The sequence below is a fragment of the Sinocyclocheilus anshuiensis genome, unplaced genomic scaffold, assembly GCF_001515605.1.
Source record: "Sinocyclocheilus anshuiensis isolate Anshui unplaced genomic scaffold, SAMN03320099.WGS_v1.1 scaffold253, whole genome shotgun sequence".
Taxonomy (NCBI): domain Eukaryota; kingdom Metazoa; phylum Chordata; class Actinopteri; order Cypriniformes; family Cyprinidae; genus Sinocyclocheilus; species Sinocyclocheilus anshuiensis.
The window spans coordinates 1,630,793-1,641,905 of NW_015537969.1; the positions used below are offsets into that span (position 1 = coordinate 1,630,793).

Below are 11,113 nucleotides of genomic sequence, written 5' to 3' on the forward strand. Positions count from 1 at the left end.
GCCAGTGAGCAATGGACATTCAAAATAATAATAATAATAAATAAAAACTGCATTAATGCGCGATAAAATAATTGTCAGTGTTTATGACACAGACCTGCACATTATTGTCCACAGTACAGGAAAATTTAGTGCCCATAGTGCTCAGTTGCTGAGAGAACGGGTTCCTTGGTTGACCTAAAAAAAAAAAAAAAACCCCTTTCTACGTCATCACACAAACATTCAGTATAATCATTTGTTTGTCATTGTGAAGTGTTTGGTGAATACTTACCCATATTTCAAAGTATATGATGCTGCTTAACCTCCTTCAATCACCCGAGGCCCCTGCAGTGAGAGAAAGGCAGTGAGGATACAGAAGTAAACCATTATACAGAGTCCTACCTTAACTGCTTTATATGACTGACTTTGTTTTTGAATATACAGCTGAAGAGCAAATATTACTTCATCTCATGCAGGAACACTTTGTTACAGTTGCTGTACAGCTCACTAACCGACAAGGTCAATGACACTTGAACTCCATACAGACAAAACCTCAAACACAATCCCAAATTTCTAACAGATGTGGTGTTAAAGTTCTGCCTCTCTGAGGCAGCCACTAGGTCACAAGGTTAGTTCTGGCATCACACTCCATAGAGCTAAAAACTCATGGCCCATACTAGGATGATCAAAATGACAGATTGGGGCCAAGGTGAATGGATCACAGTGCAGATAAACAGACATGTACACACACATCCAGACAGAATGCTGATCCAGCACTATAAATATGTTGTACAGAAGCGCTCCGATCATCCACAGGAGCAGGAATACGCACACACTCAGTGAATTTAGGGCACCATTAATACAGGCTGTTCAGTAACATGGCTGCGATACAATACTGGAGAATGAATCACTGGCATGAGTGCAATACTTGTGTGAAGTATAAAGGATCACAGCAGATTTGGGGAAGAAAACACCAAATAAATGAACTTTAAAGCACCGTTTCATTACCCCGAGTATTTCCCACCCAGTCCACATAGGGAGGTTTATAAAGAGTGGAGGCAGCATTACTGTGATATCCATGTAGTTATGAAGCAAACAGACTAGTTAAGACTGCCAGGATTGAGAAGTGAGAGAAGGAGAGAGAAAGAAGAACTATTTACACTGCCATAAATACATTTTTGCAACATCAAAACAACAAAGGAAAAGGCTATCCAATATAGGAGTTGGTTAAAGACTACAACAGTTGATAGACAAGGTCTAAGCACTCAAGTTTTGAGGGTCTAATATGCTTGCCATTTGCAAAAAGCACGTTTTGAATGGAATGAATGGAAATTGTGTAATATGAACATTACTCAAAATCAGGGCTGCGATTGTCATGCGCATCTAGTCAGTAAAGCCGGTTCTGTGATTAGTAGTAAATCTCCATGTGCTTTCAGATGGAGTGGCATTTACTACACAGAGCCGTTCGTTGTTCACTGACAAGCTACGCAATATTGCGTTCATAATAGCAGACAAATCGCATGAGATTTATCGTCCAGCCCTACTCAAAATCAGAGCACCACTGGGGTAACTGGTAAATACTACCAAATAAATAAATATGATAAAAAGATAACTTTTTTTTTAGATTATTAAAAAATTATATTTAAAATACATGCTGTTCTTTTGAACTTTATTTTCAAAGAATCCTGAAAAGAAAGTAAGATAACACTATTTAAAGGTGACCTGGTTACATGTACTTACTATACTACAGTAAATCATGCATAATTACAAGCAACAAACCCTAAACATAACCCTATAGTATGTTAATTAATATTACTCAGTACATATTTGTGGGGGTGGGAGAAAAAAAATCGATTCTCCGATGCATTGTGATTCTCTCTTCAACGATTTTTTTCACGAATCAACGAATGAACGAATATTACAGAATTGATTCTGAGCATGGTTTTTCCCAGCATATGGCACGTGTGTGCACTAGAGACAATCACGGCGGGCTTCATTGCATAGAATATGCTCTGAGACACGTGCGCATTGCTTGACAGTGTGTGCTTCCACCAGCCATTATTTCAGTATTTTACTTTAGATATGCTTTCATTTATGCCGTTTGGAATGCAGTACGTATAAGATGCACGAAATTCGCGCACTGACAGACTTTCACGTATGCTTTGTGTTTGATGTCCTGAAGCTCGATCGTGGCTGCGGTTAAATGCACTTGCATCTCTGAATACTTTTATACGAAATTGATGTAAACACAGTTATGTTTTCAGAACAGGACAAATCATACAATATATCGAAATAGAAATGTGCATTAGTGTGAATGCAGCCTGTTCAAGCTGCCACTGTCTGTGATCTCATCAGTAATAATGAAACCGCAATAATGCAGAGGAAAAAAGAAAAACCCATACCTATGATTGTCTGTAAACTTTTGGATAGCGTACTTAAAGAAATCTTTTCAAAATAAGTAAATATTTTAAAAAGTAGCCTGCTTGTATAATCTAGTAAAAAAAAAAAAAGTAAAATTTGCACAAAATAAATTTGATATAAAATTTATATGAAAATGTAGCCATGTGCAGTAATATTGAAAAGAGAGAATGTGACGCATCGTGATATTGAGTTGAATCGAATCATTGACATGATAATCTTAATTGAATCGTGAAACCAGTGAAGATTCACACCCCTATTTTTAAGATGGCAGTACTGACTCGATTCCAGCTATAAACAAAAAGCATAGAAACTGCAATTTTGGTTAAAATGTACAGTTCTAAAGATGTATTTGCACAGCAGAAGAATTAAGTAGGAAAAAATGTAGATCAAGAATCGTTTTGGAATCGGATCGTGACTCCCAGAATCAGAATCGGATCGGGAAGTGCCTAAAGATTCCCACCCCTACATATATGTATAATTACAGAGAAACAAGAATACCTTAAAATAACATGTAACCAAAAATGTGTCAAAGTTTCCAAACAAAAAAAAAAAACTAACATTAATAAGAAATATTTCTTGAGCATCAAATCAACATATTATGATTTCTGAAGGATCATGTGACACTGAAGACTGGAGAAATGCTGAGAATTCAGCAGTGGAATACATTTTAAAGTATAGTAACAGAAAATGTTTAAATTGTACTAATTTCACAGTATCACCATTTTCACTGTATCATTATTTTCCTTGGTGAGCACATGACATTTCAAAAACAACAAAAATCTTCACAACCCCAAACTTTTTGTAGTTTTTGTATGTATAAGCAACTGAACCAGCAATTGTCAAAGATTTAGCTGCTTCAGCTTAAATCAGGCAAAAAGGTTATTTTGAGAAAAAAAAAAAAAAAAAAGGTTTAGAAAGCCCCACACTAAAACCATGAAATCCAAGTGCCGTTTAACTTGAATCAAAAGTGGACTAAAAATATGAGCATTTTTTTTAATATTTCTATTCAGATTCAAGTTCTTCGAACCCTAGCCTTCACCATAAACAAACCACATCTTTCCTGCCCAAGCAGTACATGAAGTCAATAGAATGCCACCACCCCACTAATGAGGTCCTTGAATTTTATTATTGTACAGTGCTTAAATACATGATGCCCAGTGAAGTAGTGCTGCTGCTGTCCTCAAAGACAGCTACTGTGTGGAAGACATTACAGAGCAGCTGAAATACACAGAGGGAGCCAAAGTACCAAACACATTTGAAATACTGCTTACAAAAACAATTTCTGCACCGTGAATCCATTTTCAGGAGTGTAATGCCAGAACCCTGGTAGTATTTCAACACGGCTGATGAAAATAGTACTTTATTTGGCAAGGAACAAAAGACAAGATCACTTACCTTTTCCGGTGATATGCAAGCATACCTCTTGATGCAAATAAGTCCAGGCTCAACTGTCCACTGATCTGTAGAACTAATCCTCAATGTTACCAACTGCTGGAGTCTGTGGGTAAGCTGGACACTGGCCCATAATGCTCAGCTATAGCACCACCATTCACTCAATACACAGTACAGACAGAGACAAGCTCTTGTCACACTTGCTAAATCTCAGGAGCCTGAAAAGGCAAGTTTCCACTGTATTCTGCCAAGGAGAAAAACAGTCTTTACCATAGAGTCTGGTCACACGATCAATAGCATATGGAAATTTATGGTCCCAGTGTATACAGTGCTAACCACATGCAAGGTGATATAAAAAAAATTGGCAAATGTTATGATATATTCTGTATAAATTCCTACTAGACTATTGAAATTCCAGAAATGAATTAAGATGTTTTAATTAAAGCTAGGAATTTTATTAATTTATTAACTTAACTTTACTTAATTTAACTGAACTTTATTAAAGGTGCAATAGGTGATTGTCTTCAGAAACATTTTTTGTTATGCTGGTTGAAAGTCTCTTCACATCTCAATAGCAATCATTAAGTTAAGTGGTCTAAATGTATTTATATATTCTGTGGAAGGTGTAGGACCAAGAAATGTTCGTCCAATCAATATGCTCGTTCATCAGCGCAATCATGTACGCTATGCAGACAGAGCGAGAATGGCAGGCAAACAACAACCTGATCTTCCTTCCTGGTATTGTAGTACTTTTACTAACTGTACTATGAAGTTTTCTCACCGGTGAATATATTTACATCGTGTCTATGTGTGGCGTTTAGCATTCAGTGAATTCTGACTGTGTCACCCTGTATCTATTTATATATTTCTTTATTAATATCTTCATATATTATTATATCTTATATTAATCATTTGCACACACGAGCATTATCCGGCTCCGCTCCTCCCGACCGCAGACGCAGGTTTACAAGCCACATTTTCCTGCGTTTTTCAGTCAATTCCTTGACTTTTTCCCCCCTTATGAACAACACATTTTCGTACACGATAAAAGCTCCTTGTGGTTTCTCGGTTTGGTCGATTTGAGCATCCATAAACAACGCAAAACACAGGCATTTGGAGTTTCTGCTAGTGATTTCTATTACACTTCCTGCCCTCCAGCTGCATTTCACGCGTCATCAGGATCACGTGATTGCAAACCACCTATTGCAGGGAGGGTGGGGCATTCGCTTTCAGTGCTATCAGGCTAAAGTTAGAATTTTCCAAGATCTCCTACTGCACCTTGAATTTATCAAGTCTTGAATTTTCGAAAAAATAAAATGTAATTTACTAACCCTTGTGTCGCTCCAAACCCATGTGACTAAAGGTGTGGTCAACATTTCCCATTGATATTTATATATAAATTTCACACATTTGTCTTTTTTTTTGAGCCATCTGAACGTGATCGTTTTGAGGAAATTCTGAGCGGACTATCGAAACTTAATTGGTCATCTCTCGTTGAATTTTACTACTTTAGATACACTACCATTCAAAACATTTTTTTTAAAGGAATCATTTTATATTAAAGGATGCATTAAATTGATCCGAATTGAAGATAAGTTACAAAAATGTTACAAAAGTTTTCTATTTCAAATAGAGTTTATTTTGAACTTTCGATTTATCAAAGAAGCCTTAGAAGAAAAAAGTATCACGATCTCCACAAAAACTTTAGGCAGTACAATGGTTTTCAAAGTGTTTTTTTTTTTTTTTTTTTGGAAAATGTTTATTCAAGGATTGATTACTGAGCACCAAATCAGCATATTACAATGATTTCTGAAGGCTCATGTGTGGGAAAAACAAAAACAAACATGTTTTTCCACACAAATTCACTGCACTAACCAACAGAATACTGCTTGGTTTTTGTGAGCGGTGCTGTGTGCATCACTACAGTAGTCACAATAGATAATGGACCACTTGATTTAAACTGAAATTTTGCTAATGTGACCATGCCTTAACACAAAGGCTTGGAATATACTGTTCATTTCACACAGACTCGTATGGAGCTTTTTGATGGTGCTTTAAAAAAAGCTGTCCACTTTATATTTGCGTAGATGAAAAATTATGCAGGTTTGGAATGACATGAGGGCAAGCAATTTTCATTGAGTGACCTATGCCTGTAAATCTTCCTCTTCAAGTGTGGATCTGGATTGAAATGTTTATAACTATGGTAGTAAACTGTAGAGACAAAAAGAAAAAACAAATAAAATGACAAACCCCCATTCCCCCAACACTATGAAACAGGCACAATTAAAATGGTTTTCTTGCAGGACTTGGCAGACTGTAAAGTAATCATGCGTTGTGCACTTACCAAGCCTGGAGGTGGTGTGGTGTTCTTGAAAATTGAGAAGTCTGATAATTTTTTATCTTTCTCTTCCTTCCTACTATTATTCAGGCAACTAGCTACAATGGCTTCAGGTGGGATTGAGAACACTCTTCCCATACATTAATTCAAGGCTTTCATCAAGAAGGTCAAAATAATTTGAGAAGGTGCTAAGACAGGAGAGATAAATATTCAGATTATCATTCCCATTTAATTCCTAGCCTCCTGTTGATTCTAAACAGGCCTCCTGCCTTTGTCTAAACACTAGGGATGTAACGATATCAAAATCTCACGATACGATATTATTGCGATATGTAAAAAAAAGAAATATGTACAAAAGAAAATTGTACATTTTAAAGTTAAATTATTCCAGTGCACTTTGAGAGTTCAAAATTAAGAGCTCCAACCCGTTTCTTAACCAAGAAAACTTAAGTCAGAAAAAAGTCAGTAAATTGACTTGTACCTGAACTTTAAAGGGGACTCAATCCTCTTTTTATTTGTTATATACGGTCTCAAGTCTAAATTACATTCACACTGGTGTTTTAGGAAGCCAAACAAATTAGAATATAACAATAATTACAACAACAATGACAGTAGTAGCCATATGTTGTAAAAAGTTCACTGTAAAATAAATGAAAATGAATAATTCATAGGTATATTATTTTTGCTTTATACTACAGAAGGGAAATTACAATACTTCTTTCCTAATTTCTACACTTGAAAGAGATTTTTTTAATGTGGACTGCAGTAACGTTACCCATTTAAACCGCCAGCTGTCAGCAATTCATACTGCACTTTTAAGCTTTTATTTTGACGGAAACGGCAGTAGAGCTTTTATTTTGAAGGACAACTTCAGCTTCAGTGAAAACAGGCTTACAAAAAATGCATGTAATCATCTGCCGCGAAAATAAAGCCTAACTGGTGGCTGTTGCATTCCCAAACGCGCCCTAAACTCACAGCACATGCAATAAACGAGTTCACTGCATTCATTCACTGTGAACAGAGCCGTTCTGAGGCGCAGAGCTGATCGCATGAACAATGTGTGCGCTTCGCTTTATAACACGCAGCAAAAATAGACTTGAAGGGATCAAGCTATATAGTGCTTTCGGTTTGACAGATACTGTGCCTAAACATAATGGCCCAAAACAAATATATATATATATATATATATATATATATAAAAAAAAAAAAACACTTTTTACCCAGAAGACCTATCGTTTCATATAGTCATGTGACCACGATAATATTGAGTCAATTTTGCGATCGCAATATCGTGATATTGATAATATCGTTACATCCCTACTAAACACTGAATATTTAAGTTCATTTGAATAATCTTTTTGGATTTGATTAGTCTTCCCAAATTAAATAAAGTTGTTTTCTTTCTGACAATGCATAGCAACTTGAAAGCAGTTCCTCACTGCTTGCAAAATTAAATATTATGTACTTGTGAATTTACCACTCTAAAAGACAAAACAAAATCCAGCTGTCAACATCAAGGACAATCCAGAGCAGTTCTCATATGGTATAGCACTTTTTTCTTGAAGAACACAGATTCCGCAATCACATTAAATTCATAAACAAGAAAAAAAAAAAAAGTACTACCAATATTGTTAAATAATTGTTTAACTCTAAAAAGTCCTTTTCATTCCATCCATGAATTACTGAAAGAGCCCTCACTTACATCAACCTTACCTAGAGTAAAACAAAAATGTAAAATTAAAAATTATGCCGTCTATGAATCCAATGCAATCTAGGAAATGCAGTCTGAACAAAGTTGCTTACAAAAGGAAGCACAGAAGAGCACATTTCAATATAACAAAATAAAAATAAAATACAAAAATAAAATAGTGGCTTAGCCTACAATTATAGATTTAATTACATTAATTTATTAAATTTAGAACTATGGCCAGATTCACAAAAAACTTAGACTGCTGTCACTTTAAGACCAGATCTATGTTGACATATCTGATTTTCTCCCAAATGTTTTCCCAAATAAAACATTACCAACAGTGTTTACTTAAAGAACACTTGAAGAGAGAGGCATTTTTGTATTTGATGCAAAAGAGAACTGAATTTGTTACTGTGTGCTGAGTGGCAGCTTTGTGTGCATGCGTCAAGTGTGTACCCAATCAAGCCAATGACAACTCGGTCAACTGACCAGAGCAATTTTCATGCTGGTCTCAGGACACTGGGTAGTTCTTTTATTAGAGGTCTGCTACCCGACCCCAATTTTATTTTATTTTTTTAAATAAATAAATAAAATACATACACATATATATATATATATATTGTTGTGGGATCAGGCAGCACACAACAATCTCTCGGAGATGTAAAGAAGCAGCAGCCTCAAAACGTCAGACTGTGGTCAAAGAAATATCGATATTATGCGTGACATTAATGTTGGGATGACCACTGACATGTGGACTGACAATTACTGCAAGAATAGATTCTTAATCACTTGCCAGTACATCACTCCAGATTTTTGGCTTCGAAGCAGAGTCCTTACTACAGCGATGTTCCCCCCGAAGAAGCGAAATCCGGTGACAACATACGGAGAGAATTACAGCAGCAGCTCATTTCTGTACTTGGATTTGATACCTGTGTTATGAACAAAATCGTCTGGGTCACTGATCAGGGATCAAACAATTGCTGCACTCTCACCGTGTCATCAGCTGGATTGTCAGGACCATGTTTATAACACAGTACTTAGACGTGCACTTGATTTTGACGAACTACGAGACTGCGCACCAGAGATCACAGACTTTGTTGGCAGCAAAAGCACTCGTGAGATACGTCAAGTAAACAGGAATAATAAACCAGTTAACAAAAACTGTCAGACAAATGTTCCTTACCTTGGATTCAATTAAAGAGGTATACGCTGAGCTTCATGAAAAACTTGACAACCAAGGAGAAAGCAGAAAAATCGACAAAGTATCTCCAGATGTCTTGGAGTTGCTGCTGAAATTTCTTCGCCCATTCTACCAGGCTCAGAGGGAACTAGAGGGCGACCAGTACCCCACACTTAACCTGGTTGTTTTGTGGCATGAGCAGCTTAAGCGCCACTGCAGGCCTGTGGCTTCAGACAGTCCACACCAGGCCATTATTCGAGAGTGACATCTTGAAAGGCTGAATCGCAAAATCAAAATAGAGACGCTGCATAAACTTGCCATATTTCTGTGGCCAAAATTCTGTCAGCTTCGCATGCTGTCTCAATCTGACAGAGAGGATATCCACAAAGAAGCCAAGCGTCGGATAGCTAGCTTTACCAGTGGTGGCGAGCCAGCTGTTGAACCGGCAACTAAAAGCAGCAAGACTGTAGTGGCAGAGTTTGAGGAGTGGGTAAACGTGCCCCTGAATGACACTGTTGATGAAGTTCACCAATACATCAGCCGCAACCACGACATGGAAGAGGAGCAGGATCTCTTGGGTTGGTGTAAAAACAACAGCAGAGTTTTCCCGTTACTGTCAAGACTGGCCCGTAGTATACTCAGCATCCCTGCAAGTAGTAGCAGCAGCGAGAGAAACTTCAGTGCTGCTGGACTCATTTTTAGCCAGAGGAGGACGGTGCTGAAACCATCAACTGTCGATGCAGTTCTCTTCCTTCACAACGCATACTGAAAAGGATAAATTTGTGTAAATAGTTGTGCAACACTTTCCGCAAACTCTTTTTTTGACGTTCGAGATTCAAGGGGAATTTGTAACCGTTGCACCTGTGCTCACCCAGCAACGTTTCATAATTGGTGAGTACGTGGTTTTTCTCTTTTGCTCCTGTGCTGAGGGGGCTGCCGTGCCTTGATGAAACTGTGTTGCTTTACACATTTGTTTACTGACGGTTGCATGTAATCCTGAAATACAGCGTCTTGCAAAACGTTATATGTTGTGAGAGTCATATTTCGGGTTTGGGTCGGGTTCAGGCTGTAAATTTAACGGTTCAGGTCGGGTTGGGCTGCGTCAAACGATCTCGGGTACGGGCCAGGCTTCAGTTTTAAGCCCGTGCAGACCTCTAGTTCTTATTGATGAGCCCTGGAAAGCATCCTGTATCTGAGTGTGTGTGCTGTCATTAAACATCTTACTTTTGGAGATTTAAAACAAATTGAGTTTATCCTTATCATAAAGGGTTATTTAAAGGGATTTTATGACTTTTCATTCTTTTCAATTTTAACTCCAATTTTCATAAGTTTCTTCATTTGAATGATCTAAAGAAAAATATATATTTCTTGGGGAATGTTTTTGGGAACGCAAAATATTCCCAAACTTTATTCTTAAATAAGAAAATAGCAGGTAAGAAAAAAAATGACTCATTCTATGAATCTTGCCCTAGAACTTTAGGCTAGCACTGGTATTTGAGTACTTAGCTTTCTAAAAATAGGGTTCTTGAAAGACGTTTCGAAAATCTACTGTAAAATTACTATAAAGAGATGGCAAATTTAATACTACCTCTAATTTTGTGACACAAAGATGTAAGCAGCAACAATAATAATTAATAATGGTGCAACACTAGTGATGAAGCAAAATAAACTTAGTTGTTCCAAATCGGACAAACAGGCCAACAAAGTTTTGGTAAATAATTGAATAGTTACATGGCAGAAGGTCATATTTTGTAGTGAATTAGTCTCACATTATTCATTCTGCTCAAAAACAGACAACCCAAACCAAATGAGGCGACATGACATGAAGCTGACATGAAGTGACCAACCATGGTATATTTTAACACATGGTGTTTAAGAAGAGATATAACTAAGAACTATGTGTAACTGATACCCCTTTTCCACCAAGGCAGTTTGAGTGCTGGTTCGGAGCCAGAGCCTAGTTTCAAGTCGGTTCTTTGTCTTTCGACCCCAAAAGCACCAGCTCCGAAACAGGAAATGTGGTTCGTAAGTAGCACCAAAACATTGCTGGGCTAGAAGTAGGGCTGCACGATTAATCGCATGCGATATTTAACGCGCATCTTGTCAGAAAGCCGGT

At 37.2% G+C, this 11,113-nt stretch overlaps 1 protein-coding gene across 2 annotated transcripts in view; it reads right to left on the reverse strand.

Annotated features, from left to right (window-relative positions):
- Nucleotides 1-11,113, reverse strand: part of LOC107669930 (splicing factor, proline- and glutamine-rich-like) — a 40,785-nt gene that overhangs the window by 3,635 nt on the left and 26,037 nt on the right. For both annotated transcript variants that reach the window (XR_001632045.1, XR_001632044.1), the window contains exons 10-11: nucleotides 269-321; nucleotides 95-174 (exon numbers count right to left, since the gene is read on the reverse strand). The gene's annotated coding sequence lies outside the window, so the exon portion shown is untranslated. The remainder of the gene's footprint in view (nucleotides 1-94; nucleotides 175-268; nucleotides 322-11,113) is intronic.